General features: G+C 45.3%; 1 long non-coding RNA gene across 1 annotated transcript in view; it reads left to right on the top strand.

The window, feature by feature from the left end:
- Nucleotides 1-8,897: 8,897 nt before the first annotated feature.
- Nucleotides 8,898-23,670, top strand: part of LOC136402909 (uncharacterized) — a 92,654-nt gene continuing 77,881 nt past the window's right edge. The window contains exon 1 of the long non-coding RNA XR_010751052.1: nt 8,898-9,112. This is a non-coding gene — a long non-coding RNA (uncharacterized lncRNA). The remainder of the gene's footprint in view (nt 9,113-23,670) is intronic.

The raw sequence follows: 23,670 nt of genomic DNA, 5'->3' as shown, positions 1-23,670 counted from the left end.
TCTATGACCTCCTGCAATCCCTCTAAGTCTGTCAGGTAGGCCTCTCACCTGCATTTCAGACTAGTCCTGCAGGGAACCCACCGCCTCAACATAGTGCTAGACCTCCATGGCGAGCCCAGGAGGGTGGAGCACGTGCAAGTCGCAAGAAGCAGAAACATGTGAATAGGGGTTATATCCTTCCCAGGCCTGTAACCTGCCTTTGGCCAGTGTGACCAGCTCACTGGAGGGAAAGAAGAAAGTCCCAAATTCACTTCTTCAGGCAAAAATACCGATAGGAACCTAAGAAAGCAGTCAGTATTGAGTTCACTGATTACAGACTGAGAAAATTTGTGTAATTTTTTTTTTTGTTTGTGTGAAAGAAAAAACCGGACTCTGAGCTAACCAGACAGAAGCTACTGGGGCCTGGAAATACCTTTGTGGATTCTCCCTGGGGGTTCCCTGTCACCTGGCCCTCTTTGGAGGCTTTCTCTAAGAGCTGGGAGGATCTCCACTGAGAGAACCTGTGGCCAAGTGTGTCCAGCACGCGGGAGGCGGCGGGCCCTGCACTCCCTGGGCTGGAAGCGCAGCCGGGCCGCTTAGGCCAGGCCCAGCTTCGATACTTCATGCTCTCCATGCTCGAAGCTGTCAGGCTCCTGGGACCCTCACCCCGAGGGTTTCCGCTGACCTGCCCAGACCCGCAAGATGCACACGAAGAACCGAGTTCCCCTGCCCGCCCCTTCTTCCTTCCCCGCCATACTTGCCTGCGCCACGGAGCTGGAGAAGCAGTTCCCCTGCACTCCCCTCTCTCCAGGCCCAGCCTGGAAGCGCCTACGACTTCTGCAGCGCCGGACCGACGATGGGGCTGTCCTCCCCGCCGCTCTCCGTGCCTCACTCGGCCGCGCGACGTCCCTCGCGGCCCCGCTGTCGTGCGCCCCTCGGGTGCTCGGCCCCCCGGGACAGGAGGAGTCCCGAGAGCCGCGGCCCGCGCGACCCCTGGACGTCCGGATGGGAGAGTCCTGGCGTTATTCCCCGGTCGTGAGGGTGGGACAGAGGATGGGAGCTCACCCCAAGCCTCAGTTTGCAAAACTAATATGCCCCGGCACACGGATGCCAGGCGCCCACGGACGGCGAGCGCGTGGCTCTGCGGGCCCTCCGGCGTGCTGTCCAGTGTGCGCAGAGGAGTCCCCACTGACGCGCTCTGAGAGGAATTCTGAGGGGCTCTGGGCTGAGCCCGGACAACGGCCCCCGCCAGACTTGGATTTTGTTTTTCTCAATTCTGACTCGTCTCGGCGGCTCTGAACTTAGTGTGACCCCCACGTCCCGCCTCGGGCTCTGCGGGAGCGGGAACCCTTGCGGGACTCAGGAGGATTCACACTCGCACCCGGGTTCGCAGGCCACTGGAGTGGAGGGCGGAGAAACATTATGTTCCTGTCTGGTGTATTTTTCTAGAACGAGCTAAATAGATCTCAAGAGTCAAGTTCTAGTGCCGAAGCCCTAACTGCGCGCGTCTGTCTCTCCGCATTCTCCAAGGGCGCAGGGTAAGGAGAAGGTGTTGGTGCCCTCAGTTCTCACGCCGAGCCGGGGAGACCCTGGGTGTCGCGCTCCAGACACGCGTCCTGTGCCCACGCTCACTGCTCAGGGCTGCGGCGACTAAGGAGGGGCCACTGCTCGCGGGCTCAAACCACAGGGCAACCCGGCTCCAGGAGACTGAGACCTGCCTGGGCGGCGAGGTCACCCTTTGGGACTGGCTTTGTCATTCAGAAGTGGAAAGAGCAAAAAGGCTGCGCTGAACACTTTTTTAATCCTTAACAATTCGAGGCAGGAAAGCCTGTGAGTGGAGGCGAACGAGCGGGAACTCTCCGTTTAAAGAGCAGTGCAGAGTTGCCAGGAAACTGACTACGAAGTAACTGTTTACTCCCAGAGAATGAGCCCCAAAGAAAAGGCGCCCCGACCAGGTGACCCCTCTGGGGACCCAAAAAGCGTCTCCCGGCTCCTCTCTTCTCCGGCAATTCCGAAACCTGCGTAGGAAGAGAGGGCAGGTGGTTTTTCACCACCGTGACTGCTACAACCTCCTTCTCTATATTCTCATTTTATTTTTTAAAATAAATTTTAAAATGAGCAGAAGTCTCAAAAGTGGGTAGCTGAACAGCGTCCAGATAAAATTTGCTCTACGAAAATGTGAAGTGAAGAGAAATGTTTGTGGGTGAAAGCTGTTCTAACAGAAATGCGGGAAGTGAGCAGGAGCCTACAGTTTTCGTTTTTACTGTAGAAATCAGTAAACGAAATCAAATGGTAATAGTTGCCTCTTACAGTCACTGAAAAGTTTGAAATAATTTAATGTGTTTCGGATTTATATGTATGTAACCACCATACTTTTTATTTTGTCTAGCTATTTCCATTAAGTTTTAATAAGCTATTAAAGTTCCCTGGATACATTTTGTGAGGTTTTTTTTTTAAGTGAGTGGAGATTACATGAACCAGAAACAAAGTTTGAGCATAATTTCCTTAGCCACTGGGAAGTCTGTATCTCCTGCCAAAATTTCCAGGGATGAGAAGAAGAAATGGAGAGAGGGAGACCAAATATTCACTGAGTACCTACTACGTGCAGGCACCCTGATAGGGCTGGCCTTAGCAGTTTATTTCATATTAATAATTGTTTATCAATAAGAACTCTTTTTTTAAAACACGAAAACTTCCTTCATCTGTGTCCGGACCTCAGATACTTTGTTTTATTCTCAAGAATTTCGTTTTTACTTCCTTCTTTGACGTGATATAATTGCAAAGGTTAATGGTTTAATGATATTGAAGTCTGTTTTGTTTAACTGATTGAATCGTTTAGTGTTAATCTTGTCTGGGGGAGGGAGTGAAGATGAGTCAGCACACGATGAATTTCTTCTAACTCTTTAGATCCTTGTAAAAATAAAGAAATGCCGAACTGTTTGGGAGGAGAGGGAACTTTCAACTAGGAGGAGAGCGCCGTCACCGAACGCTATGGGGGTGGGGGAGAGAAGAAGGACGTACAAAGCATCACTGTGGATCACAGGAACAGAAAACGTGACCTGTTTTGTGACGGCTATGCAAACACTGCGGCTGACGGTGACTGTCGATAAAGGCTGGATTAGACTAGCGGCTACAAGTGTCACAAAGGACACGACGGAATTGAGTGCCCACACCTTCAAAAAAATTTTTTGGAAAAGGAGTTAACTATTAAAAATTTTTTTTTTGAAAAAGAAGTTGATAACCAGCTGAAGTGGGGAAAAATGAAGAGGAGAATACACCCAGGAGCTCCAGCAGGCAGGTAAATCATCAAAAATTCAGTTCCTACAACTAATGAAAAAAACAATCTCACTACATAGTCCAGGAGAAATTGTCTGATGCAAAACTGATGGTAGCTCTATTTATCCTGTTTCTTTTACGGACTATCAAATAAGTTATTTTAGAGATTCAGCCAAATGTTTTGACTGGGAGACCAAAAAACGGGACAAAGTGTTTCCTGCTGTAACGCCCGGGCTGCAGCGGGGCCCAGAGCCGAGCGAGCCCGCGCCGTGCGCTTCCCGCCTGGGGCTGCTTAGACCGGACGCTCCCGCCGCCCTGGGAAAAGCGAGCCGGAGGGCGGCGGGCCGGGCTCCTCGGGCTCCACGTGGGGCCTGAGCTTCAGCCTGCCTTTGGCGGGAATCTCCTTGAGTTTTGTCTGAAAGAGGGAGTGGGCGCAGCAATTCTAGCACTATCAAGATTCCCACTCTCTTGACAAACTTGGAAACTATGGGAAGTTCTAAACTGAGCTTCCATCGTTCCCTGAGTTTCTTTCTATCTACTTTACCAGGGCCACGGAACTGCTGGCCAAGGGGGTGATCTTTTAGATGATTTTTTCCCGCGTAGCCTGGAGAAGCGCCTCCGCCTGCTCCGAAGGCAACTTGCAGACCTCAGCGCCCCGGGCTCGGCGTGGCGCTCCGCCCGCCCCTCTGCCGGCCCAGCCCCGACCTCAGAAAGAGCGGAGAGGGAGTATCTTCCCCGCCGCCCAGAGCTCGGTGCCAAAGCGCTCTCCTGACATAACCCCGTCTAGGGGGCCAGGACGCGCACTAACCAGCCTCCCGCTCCCCCGCCCCTGCTGCGGGCCCCATCCCCTTTCCTACCAGCTTGTCCTTGGAACCAGCCCCCAATAGCAGAAACTCAGCCTCACACCTCCCCTGTGTCCCCGCTTTCCGGCCCTTTCTCGGATCCCCACACCCCAAACCGTCTTCTCTCGCCTGTCGGGGCCAACCCTGACACCATCCTCGGTTCCACGCCAGCGCGCCATTTTAACCCCTTAAAGGTTTCCGGCTGCAGAGGGGGCGGGAAACAGAAGGTCCACCCTTCCCACCTCGCCCGCCCCACCCCTCCCCCCACCCCTCCTGGGTCCCACGCCTAATGCAGCCCCGAGAGGATTGTGAAATGACACATTGGTTGGCAGGGATGTGGGGGGGGGGGGGGAGGAGACAAGCTACCTCCGGACTCTGGAAACTGGCAAAGTCTTGGGAACACTTGTGCTCCCCTAGGAGAGTTTTCTTACTCTCGCGGCGCGCGCGGGGTGTCTTGAGTTTCTTGGTACCAAGAAGAGCCTCTCCGTTTCCCCAGCCCCTTTAAGGGCATGTGATCTTCAGTTTCAAACTTTCTCCTCCGGTCTAAAAGCACCATCTGACGCAGATAGCGACCCCACGCGAGGCGGAGAAGGGAAAGAGCGCTGATGTGGGTTAACCCAAACCAGGGCGCCTCGAGGTTGGCTGAGGCCCTGTGGGTCCAGGCTCCGCGCTGCTTGCAGAAGGAAGCCCCTGGGGATCGCAAGGGGCTGGTGCCGCGCCTGAAACAGGCATTCCCTTTTACAGATCATATTCCCCATAAAATCTAAAGCCAGATGCATCGCTTGGGCAAGTTCCCATTTCATCGCGAAAAGCACAGATTTGTTTCCAAACTGGATTCCAAATCGAGGTTTCTGGTGCGGGTTCCAGTGGTGTGCGCGTGATTGGGCTTTCGATGGCTCAAGGGACTTGCCCTGCCGGGCCACGACGTTTTAGGCACTTAAGTCTGCACTTAACCGAGGCAGAGCATCATTTGCGAATGCAGAAGGTTTTTTGTTTGTTTGCTTGCTTGCTTGTTTGTTCTAAAGTAGTGTGTGTAATCAAGACAACTACCGGCTTTCAAAGGCGCGCGCGTGTGTGTGTGTGTGTGTGTGTGTGTGTGTGTGTGTGTACTTTCTAAGTGGGCGGAGGAGAAAAGACCAACTTCATAATTATAGACACTCATTTTAGAAAGATAACCTGATGGAACCTATTTTTCACAAAAATAAGTTACAAGGGGAAAAGTTTACAAGAAAATGAGAGCAATAGCCACATATGAAACCAGAGGGGAGGCGTGGTGAAGGCAATCATTTTTATCAAGTCAGTTGTGTCAGAACAGCTTGGATGATGTTTTTTTTAAGAAAGGTTTTATTTCACCTGTATCATTCCTCTCGTTCTTATATAAAGAAATTTGGGAGAATTAAGGCATCTTTATTTACAGTTAGAACTTTCTGGTATCTGCAGTTGTGGTGAAGAGGGAAGGAGGAAAATCGACCAAAGCTACTCTGAGATTGACTATTACCTCTTACCAGTGAAACAATAGTAGGAAACCAAGATTGCCTTCTCAAAGTTTGCTTAAGTGAACTCAAATTTGCATCTTTTAATATTATAGCCATTTTTTAAAGTCCTGTTTGTGAAATAAGTAGCCAGCAATACAGAAACTAAACAACGCAAACAAGCACACAGTTCCAAATCTCCCTACCGAAAAGTGAAAGGGCCGAGTGCGAACGGGCCTCTCTGAACCGCTAGAGGTGTAACTGCAAGTGGGCGCGCCTGCGTTAGGTGCCGGTGAGAGAGGACAGATCCAAGCACTCGCACAAACTATGTTTCCACATTCGACTCATTTATGATCAAATGATTTTTTAACACTTGCCAAAACCCAAAGATACTGCTAGAACAAAGGCGCCAGTAATAGAATATAGTTGTTTATTCGGGTAAGATGGGGACTTCGCGGCTCTCGGTTGCGTAAATGTACTGACGTAACACCAGGACACCTTGACAGAGCGAGCACCTTGCAGGCCGATCTTCCAGCGCTGGCTCACTGTGGAGGAGGATGGGGAACTCGAAGACTTATTTTAGTTGACCAGACTGGATCTGGCTACCATTCCTGAGGGGTGATTGTGAGGAGTTACCTTCACTGTCTGAACATATTCTCACGCCTCTCCTAACTGAAAAGGTCTGCGGCCTTGGTAAGGCCGCCCACACGGGCTGCGCTTCGTCCAAATCTGCACAGGCCGCTCTGTCCCTGCACTGAAGACCGCAAGGAAGGAGGGCGGGCGCGGAGGATGTCACCAGAGTTTCCTGAAGCTTTTATGCCGCTTAGAACTCTGGTTTTTGATGGGACGCCGGGTACTTATCCCTCCCCAGTAGCGCAACAATTGCGTGGGCCTCTAGCACCTGGTGGTTTCTATGAGTCCTGTCCCGCTTCTTCTCTTCTGGGCTTCTTCCGGAACCCGTCGTTGGGGACCAACGTTAGCCTTCACACCACATTCCTTTGCCTCTGTGTCCCTTCCACAGGTCCAATCAGTCTCGAATTTCAACTCAAGACCCAGACCAAACTTTTCCTTCGGAGCTGGTATACGATTATAACGGTCGGTTTTCCAGGGAGAGGAGGAGTTTCCCCGGCGCTCTCCTGGGACCACCCCCTCCCGCGTTTCCGCAGAGCTGGGGCGCCCACTCTCGCCCTCCGCGCCCAGACCTGGGCCTGCCACAGCCGCGCTCTGTGGAGCTGCTGCGACCGAAGCGCCCCGGGTGCTTTCGTTTTGCTTTCGCTCCCTCCTCCCCGCAGCTGGGAAGACCGCAGAAGGACAAAGTGGGGGTGGAAAGCGCGTCTCCCGTCAAAGTGTGGGGACCCCTTAGTTCGGCAGGAAACTGGGGGAGGGAAGCGGAAGCAAGGCTAAAGCTAAAGGCCTGTGCACCCTGGTTCCTTGCAGGGGCCAGAAGGGCCAGGAGGCCTGGGCTTGTTTTCTTTTTGCAAAAAAACAGATACGCATCAAAACTAGTGAGGAAACGAAAAGGCGGGCAGAGCCTTTCAAGGAGACGACAAGGCAAAATAGAACCGCTGGGAGAGGGCTGGCCGCGCATTGACTTAGAAAGAAACCCAGAGGGAAGGCGCGCGAGATGTAACACAACCAGCTTGGCAGCAAGGTCTGAGCACCCTGTGGTGTGAGGACACCAACACGCAGTACAATCTGCGGCGACTGGGCTCAGCTTCGCACTTCGGAAACCCAGCAACTACTGCGCGGCTCGCTCGCCTCCCTCTTTCAGCGAGTGAAGCACACATTGCTAAACAGATGAACTCATGGCCTCAAGTCTCCCTCTTAAAAAAAAAAATCGGTTCAAACCTGGCAAAGTTTCTCAAATTGAGGTAAACTGATTGTTGCCGGGCGTGGCCCCCGAGGAAGCGTTGCTGGGTTTGGACTAGACCAGAGCCTGGCCAGGAATCCTGGCCCGGGACGAGGTGAGGAGGTGGCGCGGGTGTGTGCAGTGTCCCGCCCTGCCCCCTCCCCAGCCTGTTCTGAAGCCCCCAAGGAGGATGAGTTCAGGGAACAGTCTCTCCAAACTCCTTAGAAAAGAGCATAACCCTTCCAGACTGTTTACCACACTCTCCAGCTGCCCGGAAAGGCGACGTGTTTCCTCCACTCGTCCTAGCTCAGCCCCCAGCTTTCTCCCACCCCTGATCTGATGCGCTCAATTATTTTATTCCGACTCTGGAAAGTTCAACTGCGATCTAAATAAATCACTTAGGGAAAAGACCGGAAGCTGCGAAGGTAAAAACCGCTCAAATAGGCTACTCGCACTTGGTTTTGTTATAAGGCCTTCCTCTCTTATTTACCTCTCTCCTTGTTTACACTTAGCTCAGGAACTGAGGCTTTAGGCCGGTAGGGAGCTCAGTTTCACTTCGGAGGGTATGGCGGGGCCTATCATTTCGCCGTCAGGTTTAGAAGGAAAGTGCGAATGTTTTTGGCACAGATACAACAACTTCCAGTAACTCCTCCAAAACTAGATTCCCCCCACTTCGGCTCAGGTCTGCAAAATGCCTAGTCCCTAGCTGTCCGGAAAGCGGCGAGATCGCGCAACCTTCGTTGCACCTGCGGAGCAGGAAGAGCTTCTCTGCGCGTCTCAGAACGGCCGCAGGGCATTTCCCGCGCTCAGCGGACAGTCCTGCGAGCTGCTGCGAGCCACCCCCGACCCCGCAGGCTCCCGCCCCTACCCCACTATGCGGGGCCCAGGGGAGACAGGCATCTCAAGGCCTGGGAAAGTGGCAGCGCCAGGGACAAGTCCGGCCCCTTACTCCCAGGCGAGGCCCAAACGCGCGCTCTCTGAGACCAGGGCGGTGGCGCTCCCGAAGCGGGAAGGGAGGAAGAGGGCGGAAGCGCAAAAAGCTAGCAAAAACACCCACGAGCCATGGACCCAGGGGTCCCCGGCCGGTGGTTAGGGCGAGGGTGCCCACGCTGTGCGCGACGCCTGGGCCACAGAGCCCACGAGCTAGGAGCACGGGTGAGCGAGACAGCCGCAGCAGCCACGAAGCCTGGCAGGCGGCGCAGAGCCCCCGGTAGCTAGTTTTCCAGGCCGGGCACGTGACCGGGTTGGCAGCGCTCTGGAGGAGGGGAGAGCGGCGAGCTGGAGGCCAGGGGCAGGCGGGCGACTAGCGCGCTGTGTACTTAGGTCGTGTGCTGGGGCTTTTCTCTCCCAGGCGCTGGTGGGGGGAGGGGGAGGGGCTACCGCTCCGCCTCCTCCTTTTCGCAATGTTGACGCAATCTATAAATAGTGGAACAAAAGGACCAACTTCCTCGGAGCTTTGCTGAAACTGCACAAAAAAAAAATCGAGCTAGGGGGTTCCCTGGTCCCTGGTGATGGGGCTGGGAGCGGGCTTCGGGGAGGGGGCGGACGCGGCGGGGCTGCGCCGCGAGGGGGGACACCTAGCTGAAGTACAGCTGCCGCCGCGCCGCTCCGCACGAACCCAGAGCTCCGGTCCCTGCGCGGGCTGGAGAGCTAGCCCCGGCCAGGGGTCTTACTTCCTTCTCCACCGTTGACAGGTCAGTCCGTACCGCCCCTTTCTGCACTGGGTTTTCTTTTCCCCTCCCCAAAGCTTCTACTTTTAGAAAGGAATTGAGGGGGGAAAATAGAACGAGGCGCAGCAATGACAGCACCAAATCTGTAATCCCAGGAGTCCACGGCGGGGTGGCCGAGCGGGCTCAAAAGGCGGTCCGCGCCTGCCCCCCAGTCGAAAGGCCAGTGCCCGCACCGCCGCCCGAGAAGAAACTAGGCAGGACTAGCGTGCGCCGCCTAGGCAGCAGGGAGAGCGGAGGCGGGAACGCCGGCAAGGCGCGCGGGCAGCTGGGTGGGGGTCGAGGGCGGGTCTCCGGCTGCCGCCTCCCGCCTGGGGGCCGACCCCCGGTGGAGACGTGCCAGGGACTCGCCCCCTCGGAGCTCGGACCCGGCGTCTCCGCTGGTCCTGCGGCTGTTATAGCACGGCTGAGCAGAAAAGCGCTGTTACTGCACGCCGACACACAGCCTGGATTCGGCGCCCACGCACCCAGCGCACCAAGAATTGGGGGGCTAGGAGGAGGCATAGGGCATGCTCCTCCAGGAGCCGGGAACCTGAGCGCGCCAGCCCGCCGCGCCGCCGTGGCGGTTACACAGGGCGCGGGGGAGGGGGCGGAGCTGGCACTGTTGACAGCCTTGCTGGAGCAGGGAGGACGAAAGTTGGGGGGGAAGGGGCGGGGGGGGGGAGTGGGAGCCTGGGCTTGGGTGGAGGGAGCGAGCGCGGGATTCGGTGGAGAATCGGGGGACGGAGGAGGAGGTGGAGGAGGAGGAGGACTACGACGACGACAACGAGCCGATTTGGGTCATGTGGTGGGCAGACACTACTGCTACAGGCTGACAGTAGCTGTGACGTCACCGTCCCCTGACTGCAGGGGGTGGCACTTCCGCTCCCTCCCCCATCTCTACTCCTCAGCCTCTAGTACTAGCAAGCAGCCTTCTCGAAGTGCGGAGTGGGCGCAGTACATAGGGGTTCTCTTAACGGCTTTGGCCCCAGCATGCTTCCCCAGCGGTCCAGAGTCCTGGACCTGGGTCCTGAATCCCAGCCTTAGTCACTTGCTCCAACGCGCTCCATTGTGTGCCAGGGCAGGCGGTGCAGGGCGGTGGTTGGTGCTGCCCCCACCCCCACCCCCGCAGCTCCCAGCTCGGGAGGGGGCGGGGACGGCCCCAGAGCTGTCAAGGCCAAGTTCCCTGGCGTCCTGGGAGCGCTGTTGGCTCTCCAGAAGTCCGACACTGTCGACTTTTGGCTGGAAATCAGCGGCCTTGCCCGCGTTCCCTAGACGTCGGGTGGTCGGTTACCCGCTCACCTGAGCGGGCCTAGTGTCCAGCGCCGGTGATACGTGGTAGGAGCCTGTCACCATTCCAGGGGATGGCATTCCAGCCTTCTTTATTTGGGGAAACTTAGGGTTTTGGTGACTCACTGAGGTGAGCTTTACTTATAAGTTGATGCATTACGAGCAGAGAAATACACTTCTCACAGATCCTCAGCCCAAAAAGGGCAAAGAGCTGCGTTGGAGGCAACAATTATAAGACTTTTAAAAGTGAAAAGGTTTGACAGAGAGCTTATTCTGTAAGTAAGATATTAGCAGACTAGGCAGAACAGGATTTATCCAAAAAAGCTGGAACATCTTCCAGGGTTAATGATTTTAGGTACGTATAATGGTAGACTGCCCTTTTTGGGTGGTGTCGCAGTAAATCAGGAACAGCAATTCAGATAAATTAACTCCTAGTGGATCTCTGAATATCAGAGCTGCCTTTATTAATTTGATGTTGAACATTCCTATACAACATTCTGTAATAGGAAAGTATGGGATTTATTATCAAAAGTCTGCTGGCAAGTATAAATTACATATTTACCCCCAATTTCTCCCTCCTATTTAAGCACTACAAAAATGTATAATAACAGCCTGGGGTTCAATCTGAAAGTCCAGGAGGTAGATACTAAGAGAAAGAGCAATTGGTAGGCTGGCTTCAGGGAAGTCAGAATTCACACCCCGTTTGCCTAGCCTGCACAAATTTCTGCAGGTAGGGTGACCTGAACTTCTTTGAAAGGTGGCTTCTTTCAAGGTGGCTTCCAGGATGGCAAAGGTTAGGCCAGCTAAGAAGAAAGGAAAGGGTTTCCTGAACTGAGAAGCAAAGCAGCATACACAAGGGCTTGCAGTGAAGAATTAAGGCAAACTAAGTCTGGGTAGGACATGTGGGAAGTGAAGAGGGGGGTGAGAAATGCAGCTGGAAGGATGGGGAAGGCCAGGTCATGTGGAGCCTTGTATTCTGTGTTGAGGAATTTGGACTTTAGCCTGAGACCTACAAATTTTTAGCCTTTTGGGGTACACATTCCCTTTTAAGAATCTATGGAAAACAATGCACCATTTTGAATACAACTTCAAAGGGTTTACTGTGCTTTGTGAGTAAATAAATGACTATTGGACCTCAAGATTAAAACCTATAGGAAAGGGAAAACCATGAAAAGACCTTCTTTTAATGGAAAGGCATGGTCAGGTGTGAGAAGATTACACTGGCTGGGGTTCTGGAGATGGGACTGTAAAACCGCCTATGATCTAAGTAGGAATTGACTAGGACCACTGCTGTGTACCTAGTGGCAGGGGGAAAAGAGAAGAGAGGTTCAAGAAAAGTAATTAAAGGGATTCAGAAGGATGGGAAGCTGATTGGCTTTGTGGGGCAAGGGATGTTGAAATTTCTGGTCTAGGGTGTGGACTGGACAAAGGAGTGGGCCTCACATCCAGAGGAAGAACTGTGATTTGTCCCTATGGAATTTAAAGTATTCGAGAACTATCCCAGGAGGGTTGGAAGGAAGGTCTGGCTCTTTGGAGCCATTAAACTGTAGGAATTAGGTACAGCCACAGAAGTGAATAAGTGGACCAGGGAGTGTGTTAGTTGAGAAGGATTCTGGGGAGGGAACTCTGGGGCCCACCCACATTTAGGGAAATGAGAGGAGCCAGAGGAACCTCTAAGGACAGTGATGAGTAACTAAAGCAATGGTTCTCAAAGTGTGTGCCCTAGAAGATTTCCAGGTGCACCCTATGGTATTCCAGAGAAATATGTGCCTGTTGGGGACCAAAAAACCAATAGGGTTTTTGAAGTTTAGATTTTTGGGGCACAGAGGTGTGGGAAATTGGCTGTAAGCTGACAGTCTGCCCAACCCCCCACCTCACTTGCCTGATTAGGTTGCAAAAGGCTGTTAAGCTGTGGTGCTGGATTGTTTACACTACCCCCCATGTTCCCTGGAAAGACTGGAGACAAGTTTCTTCTATCCCTTGTTTGGTGTAAAGTTAAGAGGATATGTATGGTGGGGGTTTTGAATTGATGATTAAACATAAGGAATTGTCTCTTGAAGCCTTTTGAATTTGTATAAAAGAATATGTGGAAATATCTAAAAAAGCTTTGAATATTTTACTACAATTTTCAACATCCTATTTATGTGAATTAGGATTTTCTACCCTCAACACAATTAAGAGTAAAGAGAGGAATTCTTCAATGTATTGACAAGGAAATGAGAGTTTGCCTTTCAAATATATGCCCAAACACTGAAGAAATCACTAGGACACATCAGGCTCATGTTCCTCATAAACACAAGAGTGAAAAAACTTAACACATTTGTACTGGGACCTGCCGAATTTACTACATTTTACTATGAATGTATCTATATATATAAAAAGATAACCATTTTGTCATTTTTTAATTTTTTAATCTCTCTTTTTTAGGAATTCTAAAAAGCATAACTCAAAATATATAACATAAAAATGTTTTTTAATGTCAGAATAAATTTAATTTTGTCATATTTATTCCATTTAATTACCATAAAAGCACGCTTGGACTTTTTTTTTCTTTAATACTTAATTATTGTAACATATTTCTCAGAAATTTGTATATAGTGCACCTACAATTATTTGTAGGATTTTAAATGTGTCCCAACTTCAAAAAGTTTGAGAACCACTGGACTAAAGTGTGGTATCCCTAGTTTATAACTTTGATTAGTAAATCCTGCTTCCTTGATAAGAAATGAAAACCTGTTGCTGGTTTGGTCCCTTTATAAGAATGAAAAGGCTGTGTACTCATTCAATGACAAAGAAAGCACCTTTTGAAAGATTCTAATTCAGAAGGGAGATGAGTGGAGGATTAAATCTTGCTTCCCTTTTTTCTGAAACTAGGGATACTTAGGGGAGAAGAAAAGAAGTGTAGGGAATCAAGCTTTCGTTTTTCCTTGCTCAGCCACTAAACATTCAAGGAAAAAGTTCAGACAGATTGGGTCCCCATGATGGTGTTTTTGTTCCTAATGGCACTTCAAAACCACACTTAATCACCAACAGTTAGTACTGGGAGGTGCTAAGATTTCAGTCTGGCTAAGGAAACCAAAGTGGAGGGAAAGGAATTTTCTTTTGCTTCCTCTATCTCCTACCTACTTGTTACAGCTATGCTGAGCTACAGATTTCTTGGAAGCAGGGACTCAAGTACATAACAAACACCCCAGAATTTAGGGGTTTCACATGTTAACTTTACTCATGAATATACAATTTGGGTAGGGCTTTGTAGGGAGGGACAGCTTGTTTCTGATCCCCTTGGCATCATCAGCTGGGACAGCTCATAGGCTGGAGGCTTGCATCATCTAAAGGCGTTTACTGGCATGTCTAGGGATTAGGACTGACTGAAGGCTAGGACCTAGCTGGGGCTATCAGCCAGAACACCTACTCTTGACCTCCCCTTGTGGTCTGGGCCTTCTCTAAGCAAGTTGCTAGGTTCCAGGGTCTCAAGACTGGGAAACAAGTGAAGCAGTTATTATTACCTTTCATGACCTTAGACATAATGCAGCATCACCTCCAGATTCTATTCATTAGAGGCAAATCACTAATGCCATACATATTCTAGAAAGAGAAATTAGATTATATCTTTTAATGGGAGGTGTGTTAAAGAACTTGCTATGTGCCTGACCTGTGGTGGCGCAGTGGATAAAGTGTCAACCTGGAACGCTGAGATCGCCAGTTTGAAACTCTGGGCCTGCCTGGTCAAGGCACATATGGGAATTGATGCTTCCTACTCCTCCCCCCCTCCTCCTCTCTAAAATGAATAAATAAAACTTTAAAAAAAAGGATCTAAAAAAATTGCTGTTTAAAATCACCACACATTATAAATCAGATAAAATGATTTATAAACAATGTGTTGTTTACTTAAAATGCTTAAACATAAGGAACTAAATAAACATCCTCTTTTTGATATTAGAAAGAAATATAAAAACCCAAACATTTAATTGTTACAGCAAAGCTAATCCCAAGCCAATCTGAATAGGCAGTTTCCCTCATAACCTTCTCCCCTTCTCCTTTATGAACATTTCTCCAGGTCAGGCCTGCTTAACACAGACACCTCTCTCTCCCAAACTAGGTAGGACCCCCACAGTGGTTATACTCCTAGGGCAATGATCAGGTCCTAAAAGTTTTTCTGATCTCTCCATAAATTGTTCCTGACTTTGGGCATCACTTGGTCATTAGCAAGGCCATTACCTCTCAAAGTTAAAAAGCAAAATGCTATGGAGATTATTCCAATAAGTAATTTTATAATAAGTTCATATTACATAATTAAAATGAAATGACATTTCTAAAAAAGAAATGTTTTTAGATGTCAGAATCTTGACTTAGACTAGTTTATTCATAAAATTCAGTAATTCCAAAAGGATGGTTGAGATTTTAGGTAGTTTATAAGAATTTGTATGTTTCCTTGAAGGTGATATAACACTTGGTTATTACATTACAAAATTTAAGTGACTCTTTTCCCATGTTTTCAATGCAGACCACATTATTTTTCTTTAAAATCGGTACACAGAGTTTTTGAAGTAGCATGCTTTTTAAAAAAATAATAGTTACTTGGTTGGTAAATGAGCTTGAGTTCTCTAAGGAACTGAAAATAGTTCCTTTCATTGAGTAATCAAAAGTAAATAATCTTATAGCATATACCTTTTTAATTCTCATAAAACTGACATAATTTATATATCTTTGATGTTCTCTTAGACTTCCTTTATGACTTAGAGAAAGAAATAGTGCTTAGGCCATTTTAATAATTCATATTCTCTTAAAAGCTGTCTAATACCGCTATATATCATATTTTGCTGACTTTGCATATTTATAGATATATTGAGTGAAAATAAAACTGAATTCATATTATAGAATATAAGTTTTAAAATCAGTGCATCTAGATAATAAGCAAGTTTACATTTATGAACCCTTTGTTTTTTGTGTGTACTTCTTAATGGTTTTTGAAGTAGCATGTTTTTAAAAAACAAAATGAATGAAGCATCTTTGTTTTTAAAGATTCTTATTAGCAATAATAAAAATAAAACTGATACAGTGCTCATGTCAAACTAACAGACTTTGTTATCAGGCCAAAACTGTTCCTGATTGTGACTTCACAGCTACCATGGAAGCAACCCAAAGGAGCTTAAGTAAACACTTTTAAATTACGTAATGCAGTTCCAAAGGAGGAACAACCCCAAACCGTGCCCTACAGTTGTACAGATGCTTTTTTTCTGTATGCTAGAATGCTTATTATCCTATCTATACAATGGTATCATAGTAATGATAACATGAAAGAAAATTGAAAGTGAGCCAGTCTGTTCTAGGCATCTTGATGAAGGCAGGGTTGAGGAAATTATTTCAAAGTAGTTATCTAGTGATTGTTTTTCTTAACCTTATAAATTAAGCATTTAGAAGCATTTTAGGAAGTACCATAGTGAAAATGGCACATTAAACAATCTCAGTATGATTTCAATAAAGAAATTTAAAAAATAAAATATATTGCTAGCTGATAGTATTAATAGTCTATAAAGAACTAAATACAGTCTTACTTTTTAAGTGAAATAATTTGGACCCCTTATGTTAGTTTTCTTCACCTTTCTATATATTCAAAATATAATTTATTTTAAAAGAAATATTGCCAAAGCCAATAAAAAATAGATGACTTCAGTTCTGGACAAGGCTCTCTGTTAAGTAAGCATCAAGGAGAAGACAAAGAATTATAAGTCCTTGAGGTAGTAAAGTTATTAATATGATTATGTAAACAACACTCAACTTTACCAAATTAAATTACAGAGTCTTCCCATTAGATTGAGAAAGACTGAAAAGAAGTGCTAATAACCAATGTTGCTAAGAGTACAGTGAAATTTACAATCTCATCAATTATTATATTACCTTTCAGGAGTTTAAGAAATGTCCAAATCTTTAATACAGTAGTTCCACTCTCAGGAACCAATCCTAAGGAAATAATCAAATTAAGAAATTGAACATTTATATATACTACAGTATCTATACAGAGGAAACAATCTAAATATTCAACATTTAAGGAGCAGTAAATAAAACAAAGGTGAAGTAATCTAATGGAATATTTTTCAACCACTAAAAATAATGCCAGAGAAATATTTAATGTACAGTTAAAATTTTAGGTTATAGAACTATTTCTCACTTATTTAAAAATGCTTTATTTATATGCACCTAAAAAGGGCAGGGGGAAATATACTAAAACATATAATGTGATTATAGTAATTTTTATATTCTTCTTCATGTTTTCTACAATGACTACATATTATTTTAACAATCAGAAAAAAATTAAAATTCAAAGTTTTCTTTCAAATATGTACCATATTTACCCATGTGTAAAATGTTCCCATGTATAAAATGCACCTTAATTTTGGGGCCCAAAATTGGGGGAAAAATGTATTACATAAAGTTATTGAACTCAAGTTTTATTCATCATAAAATTCATACAACTCATCACTGTCACAACTCCCATCCATGAACTTGTCTTCATCTGTGTATGATGATGAATCACCGTCTTCAACAATGAGCACAAAAACAAGCACTAAAAAGCAGGAAATGCAAGTAAAAAAACCCTATAACCACTGTATAAGATGCACCCAGTTTTTAGTCCCCAAATTTTTTGGGAAAAGTTGCGTCTTTTTTTATTATTATTATTATTATTATTCATTTTAGAGAGGAGAGAGAAATGGAGAGAGAGAGAGAGAGACAGAGAGGGAGAGAGAGAGGAGAGAGAGACAGAGAGAGAAGGGGGGAGGAGCTGGAAGCATCAACTCCCATATGTGCCTTGACCAGGCAAGCCCAGGGTTTCGAACCGGCAACCTCAGCATTTCCAGGTTGATACTTTATCCACTGCGCCACCACAGGTCAGGCCAAAAGTTGCGTCTTATACGTGGGGAAATACGGGTAAATCAAATGACAAATACGGTGGTAACTTGACACACGAGTTTAATTTGTTTCATGGCCAAGCTCATGACTCAATTTGCTCATGTGTCAAATCGAATTTCCCTATTTAAGTTAATGGGAATTAATCCTTTCCAGCCCCCAAAAACCATATGAATTTTTTGTTTTATATGCTTTTAAATAAGAAAATGTACTTTATAAATAACAAATACATATATATGTATATATATACACACATACATAATGAGAGAATGTAAAGAAATAAACTGGCTTATGAAGTGTATTTACCTTCACAGGCGAAGATGCTGGCGGAAGGGGAGGAGACATTAGCATAACAATGGCCCTTCCCAAGCAGGAAGGTAATTAGCAATTTCACAGACAGCTGCCCAGCTCCATTTTTAACAATAAAATTGAGAAAACTCAAAAAATACAATTTTTTTTTTTTTTTTTTTGCATTTTTCTGAAGCTGGAAACAGAGGCAGTCAGACCGACTCCCGCATGCGCCCTACTGGGATCCACCCGGCATGCCCACCAGGGGGCGATGCTCTGCCCCTCTGGGGCGTCGCTCTGTTGCATCCAGAGCCATTCTAGTGCCTGAGGCAGAGGCCACAGAGCCATCCTCAGCACCTGGGCCAACTTTGCTCCATTGGAGCCTTGGCTGCGGAAGGGGAAGAGAGAGAGACAGAGAGGAAGGAGAGGGGGAGGGCTGGAGAAGCAGATGGGCATTTCTCCTGTGTGCCCTGGCTGGGAATCGAACCTGGGACTCCTGCACACCAGGCCAACGCTCTACCACTAACCCAACCAGCCAGGGCCAGAAAATACAAATTTTACAAACTCATTTGCCCAACAATCATCTTCTTCACTGACTTTTGGCTTTTTTGCCCCACTTTCCTTGCTTTCACTTAGAAGCCATTTCAACAAAAACCTTTCCATGGAAGTTTGTTTCTTCCTCCCTTTCAGACCGTTTGGCAGGCCATCTAGTGGAGGGTGGTGGAAGCTCATGATTCAAATATCCATTCGTGTCTTAAAGCAAAAAATCCCACGAGTGACTGCTCATCTCTCAAATTGCTCGTGATTTAAAGTGCTCCTGTGTCAAGGTACCACTGTACTTACTTACATTCTTATAACCTAAGATACTGAATAAAGGAACATAACATATAAGTTAATTTTTTTAATTTTTTATTTACATATTTAGAGAAAGAGGAAGGGGAAGAGAAAGAGGAAAAGAGAGATAATCATCAATTTGTTGATCCAGTTATTTATGCATTCTCTTGTATATGCCCTGATGGGACATCCTGCAACCTTGCCATATCAGGATGACAATCTAATCAACTGAGCAACCTGGCCTGGGCTATTAGTTACCTTTTATAAGTACCTTTTCATTTTGTGTACTTATAACAATGTCTGTTAGTGAATAATCTATGCTTTCTAAAATTAAATTATATAGGGTATAGACAGGTACAGAGTATTATGTGGAGGGTATAATTTGAGGGGTAAAGTTTGGTGGCAAAATTGATTTGGGGAAAATTTGGTAGAATCAAAATTCAATTGTTAACTAATTATAATGGCTAGATCAATTTTACAAGTTTTATAATAGCATTTTAAATTTAAAAAATTTTACATGCAGTAAAAAGAAAATTTACCAACTAAACCATTTGAAAATGTATACAGTTTAGTAGTGTTCAGTAGATTTATGTTGTTGTGATAATAGTATTTTAAGGATATATTTATTGGTTTCATTAAAATAATATATGTTCACTTATAAATAATTCAAACAAGTTACAGGAAAGTTTTCAAATCTCCAGAGATCCCAGATTATTTTACCATCAATATTAAATTAACTTCATGGAAGGCATATTTTTATGCAATTATACAAATATGATCTTATTTAAGATGGGAACATGCACACTACTTTTAAATAATAAAGTATTGCATTTAAATTTATTTTTTAATATTATTCTTTATTTTTTTAAATAGGGGAGAGAGAGAGAAAGAGAGAGAAGGGGGGAGGAGCTGGAAGCATCAACTCCCATATGTGTCTTGACCAGGCAAGCCGGGATAAAGCCAGGTAGATGTTTTACCCACTGTGCCACCACAGGTCAGGCAGACATTTAAATTTCAATTTGATAGTAGCAAGATCAACTGAAGGAATTGTTGAAGTTATTTTTAAAAAGTATATTTGCCATAAAAGATCTTATTTTCTAAATTATCCAAACTTTAAAAAACTTTATTGTTTGGACACATTTTTTTGTATGTTTCAAATGTAAAAATGCCAATAGACTGATAGGAAAAATGCATTTTTATTGGTTATATAATTATTTTTACAAAGTCAAGGTATTGATGTTTATTTTTATTTTGTAATCCTAATTCTTTTGGTCATTTGTTCTTGGTCTGGATTTTAAAATCCAGTGCTCATAACGTGTCTTGATTCTCCAAATGCTAGTTACTAATATTCATTCATCATTTATCTGTCCTTAATTAAATAGTTTCCTTTTTTTTTTTTTAACATCGACTCATAGACGTTATATAGTATTTGCCTTTTTTGGTAATTTATTTATTTATTTTTTGCAAGAGAGAGAGCAACAGAGAGCGGGACAGATAGGAACAAACAGACAGGAAGGGAGAGAGATGAGGAGCATCAATTCTTCGTTGCGGCACCTTAGTTGTTCATTGATTGCTTTCTCATATGTGCCTTGACCGGGGGAACTACAGCAGAGCAAGTGACCCCTTGCTCGAGCCAGTGACCTTGGGCTTCAAGCCAGCAACCTCTGGGCTCAAGCCAGTGACTATGGGGTCATGTCTATAATCCCACGCTCAAGCCAGTGACCCTGTGCTCAAGCTGGTGACCTCGAGGTTTCAAACCTGGGTCCTCTGTATCCCAGTCCGATGCTTTATCCATTTCACCACCACCTGATCAAGCTTTCGGTAATTCTTAAGTGGCACTTATTTAGATATAATAGTTGGGATTACCCTGGCTTTGCCTTAAAACTGTGCAGACAGTTTTTCCTTTGTTTTCTGGCTTTGATATTGCTTAGAGGAAGTCTAAGGCCAACATGATTTCCTCCCTTTTCACGTTATTTCATTTTCTGCTTAGAGGTCTGAAAAGTTTTTCCTTCATTCTTTATCATTAATAGCTTAATCATGAGATGCCTCCATATTGAATATTGTGTGTATTTTTTTATATATATATTTTACTACAGAGTCAGTTCTTTCATTATTTTGTGGAAATGTTCTTTTATTACATCTTTAAGTGCTTTTTCTTATCCATTCGCTGTATCACATACTCAGGGAGCTGAATCAGGCTATTCTATATTGTCTTTATCTTGCTAGAATATTATCTTCTTTGCAACTACTTTGGTCTACTTCTGTATTTGCTTCAAGTTATTTATTAAATTCATTTGTCAGCTGGAATTTACTAAGTGCCAAGATCAGTAGTAAATAAGATCATATCCCTACTTTTATGAAGCTGTAAAGCTTTTAGTGAGGGTGAGGAGGAAGAAGTAAAGAAATTTATAAAGTCCAGTAGTAATAATAAGAAACCCAAGTAAGGAATTAGAAGGGTGGGGGAAGGAATTGTGCATTTTACAGAGAGCAGTGAAAGCAGGCCTCTCTACAATGGCATCTAAGAAGAGACCTGAATGCAGTGAGGCAGTGAGCTAGGACACCTGGGTAATCCAAATGGAGAGAAGAGCAAGGACAAAGGCCATGCTGTAGGAAGATGGCATGTCCAAGACAGGATGATTGGAGCCAACGGAGTAAACAGAAGGTGGTGAAAGATGAGACTAGAGAATGGGATGGGGCAGGTCACAAGAGGGGTGGTGGGCCCTAGTGAGGGATTTGAAATTTTTTTTAGTATGATGAGAAGCAGGGAGGTGGTAAGTGCTTTAGGGAAGCCAGTCTGGCTGCCACAAAATACTTCAACAGCAATACCCTGCTTTAGGTGGGGGACACATTATAAGACCACTCCATGGGTGCCCAAAATCACTAATAATACCACCAAACCCTACATATACTATGTCTCTTCTTACACACCTATGATAAAGCTTAATTTATAAATTAGGCACAGTAAGAGATTAAAAACAATAAAAACAGAACAGTTATAATGATATACTATAATTTATATGAATGTTCTCTCTCTCAAAATATCTTATTGTATTGTACTCACCTTTCTTGTGATGATGTGAGGTGATAAGTGACTGTGCAATGAGATGAACTGAGGGGAATGTGATGAAGACATTGTGACGAAGCACTAGGCTAGTAGTATAAGGGTTACTTGAACACAAGCACTTCCATACTCCAGTAGTTGATCTGAACACTGAGACAGCTACGACATGGCTAAGGGGCGGGGAGTGTATGCAGAGTGGAGACACTGGACAAAGGGATGATTCATATGCTGGGCAGGATGGAGTAGGATGGCACAAGATTTTGTCACGCTACTTGGAATGGCATGCAATTTAAAATGTACTGCCTATTTCTGGAATTTTCTGTTTAATATTTTCAGGCTGCAGTTAACTCTGGGTTAACTAAAATCACAGAATGCAAAACTGTGGGTAAGGGGTGACTACTATATGAGTAATTGATCAGATAAGTGTTGCAGAACTGAAAAAGGAAAGAGGGAGTACTGAGATAATAGAGCAACTTCAGGAAGGATCTGCTGCCCCTGGTACTGGATAAACACGGGGAAGATAGGAAGTTATTAAACCCGGAAGCTATGAGGAAAGACTCAGCAGAGCTGGAACCCTGGCCTCAGAGGAGGGGGTGCTGCCCATTTGCTTGCAGTACTTCTGAGAGGGTATGTTGGGGCTGGTTACTGAAGAGTAAAAAAAGTTGAAATTTGGAGCTATGTGCCCTTGTCAAGAAGGAGGACTAGTAACTAGAGCAATACTAACAAGTGCAGAAAACCTAAAAGGAACAAGTCCTTGTTCCTTCTTCTTGACTCAGTCTTTCTCTAATAACCCTTATTGACAAACTGTAGGAAGAATTCAGCTGGCAAAATAGAAATATAGTTTAGTTTGTAAAGTCCCAGGCCCAGCATCACAAAGCAGAGTACAGAAGGGTTTTATTGTTAAAGAGGCAACATCTTAAAAACTGGCACAAAGTGGAATTAATGATGATTTCTAGGTTTTTGCATTGAGCAAGAGCAAATGGATAAAAATATCATTTTCATACATGGATGAGATGTAAATTGAATTGGGGAAAATTAAGAGATGTGAATGTGCTAATTTTGAGGTCCTTATTAGACATCTAAGTAGAGTTCTCAGGAAGAAGGTTGAATATGAGTTCAGAGCTCAATTAGGGGCTATAAAATGAATTTTCGGAGTCCTAAAAACACTGACAATATTTAAAATCAGAAAAGTTGCAGAGATGACTGGGGGAAATGAATGTTGCTGGAGAAACAGAAAAAGAGTGAGGAATGTGCATGGGGGTCCCAAACATTTGGGATGAGTAAAGTGACCTGGTAAAAGTGTAATCATGTTTTCCAAAGGGGCAGGTAGGGTGGAACTGTGGAGACAGTAAACATAACTAGAATGGATTGAAGAGATATGTAAAGTGAGGATGTGGAGACTGCAAGTGTACACAGTCTTTGAAAAGTTTTGTTATAAAGGGGAGCAGAAAAATGGACTCCTACTCACCATGTACCATACATATTTCCCCATGTATAAAACGCTCACATGTATAAGATTCACCTTAATTTTGGGGCGCAAAATTTGAAAAAAAGTGTATTATATAGTTATTGAACTCAAGTTTTATTCATCGTAAAATTCATACAACTCCTCATCCGCGCAAAAAAAAGGAGGAAATGCAAGTAAAAAAATCTTCAACCACTGGATAAGTCGCACCCAGTTTTTAGACCCCACATTTTTCAGGAAAAGGTGCGTCTTATACATGGGGAAATACGGTAAGTAGAGAGGGATGTGGTGTCTAGAGTGATGCTATGTTTAGGATGGGAAATGTTGCAGTATGCTTATTGACTGGAATAATCCAGTAGAGAGGAACAAATTGAAGATGTAGGAAATGGAGGGAATAGTCACAGGAACACAATCCTTGACTATACAAGACAAGATGGAGTCTGAGACATAAATAGAGAGGTTTGCCTTAGATAGGAGGAGGATAGTTGATCCTTTATAAAGGTAGAGAGTATATATGAGTAGAGATGAAAGCAGGTTGGTAGATTAGTATTGGAAATAAGAGTTTCTCTTGTGACAACTTTATCAACAAAACAACAATTTGAAGTAAGAAGTAGAGACGTGGGAGATTTAGGAGAGAGAAGGCATAACTGTCTTGAAAAATAGAATGAGTTGTCTAAGGGAATGTGTTGGGATTGCCTGTCT

This window comes from Saccopteryx leptura, chromosome 4 (assembly GCF_036850995.1).
Source record: "Saccopteryx leptura isolate mSacLep1 chromosome 4, mSacLep1_pri_phased_curated, whole genome shotgun sequence".
In the NCBI taxonomy this organism is placed as follows: domain Eukaryota; kingdom Metazoa; phylum Chordata; class Mammalia; order Chiroptera; family Emballonuridae; genus Saccopteryx; species Saccopteryx leptura.
The sequence above is the reverse complement of the archived record's forward strand: the minus strand, read 5'-3'. Positions and strand labels throughout refer to the sequence as shown.